This window comes from Alligator sinensis, unplaced genomic scaffold (genome assembly GCF_000455745.1).
Source record: "Alligator sinensis unplaced genomic scaffold, ASM45574v1 scaffold643_1, whole genome shotgun sequence".
NCBI classification, from domain to species: Eukaryota; Metazoa; Chordata; order Crocodylia; family Alligatoridae; genus Alligator; species Alligator sinensis.
The window spans coordinates 596,622-597,438 of record NW_005842783.1 but is presented as its reverse complement, the minus strand read 5'-3'; positions in this window follow the sequence as shown (position 1 = coordinate 597,438).

The window sequence follows — 817 nt, the reverse complement described above, 5'->3', positions numbered from 1 at the left end:
GAGCTACTTGAGAGGGGACTAAAACCCAGAGGTTCCTGGTTAGAGGATTTTGTCCCTCCACTCAGGGTCAGATAGATCACTGTAATTTGGGATCAGGAAGGAATTTTACCCCATGATCAGACTGGTACAGGGTGTGTATGGAGTGGGGCAGGAGTTGCCTTCCTCATTTTAGTAAACCTTGTGACAGTAAAACACTGACAGTCCTTTCTCCCTGCTTCACCTGTGACAAGTTAGGGTGCTTTTGGTGTCTTTGGGCAATAGACCTTATAGTTGTGTGACAGGCTTGATTGTGTAGTTTTAGAAATAGGTTAGACAAGGATTGTATGGGATGGTTTGGATAGGGATGACCTTACCTCTGGCAGGGGGTTGAACTAGATGAATTCCAGAAGTCCTTTCCAGCCCTACTTTTCTATGATTCGATACCCTGCTGTCAGGCAGTATGATTGTAGTATAGGCAGGCAAGTCTAAGATGGTTTTAATTCAGTCACTTCAGTAGCAGTGATATGGTGACAACTTAGACTTCAGCACGGGCTATGCAAGACTATGGAGGACTGCTGGTACTTACTTGGGACAGTTTTTCCACAGTGGAGTCCACGTTGTCACAACCCAAAGGTGTGAATTTGTTTTGTGTGTGCTTTGGCACCACTGAATTATTTTCCTGCCAATTTGTAGCTTTCTTTGCAGTGTGCATTTCTTCTTTGCAGCACAGAAATGCACGTTGCAAGGAGTTCCCGCCATTTGTATTCAAATTTGTGCCCCACCATTGGCTAGTTCTAAATTATTCACACGTGGTGGCTAAGGGTTGGCCTTCGTGCCC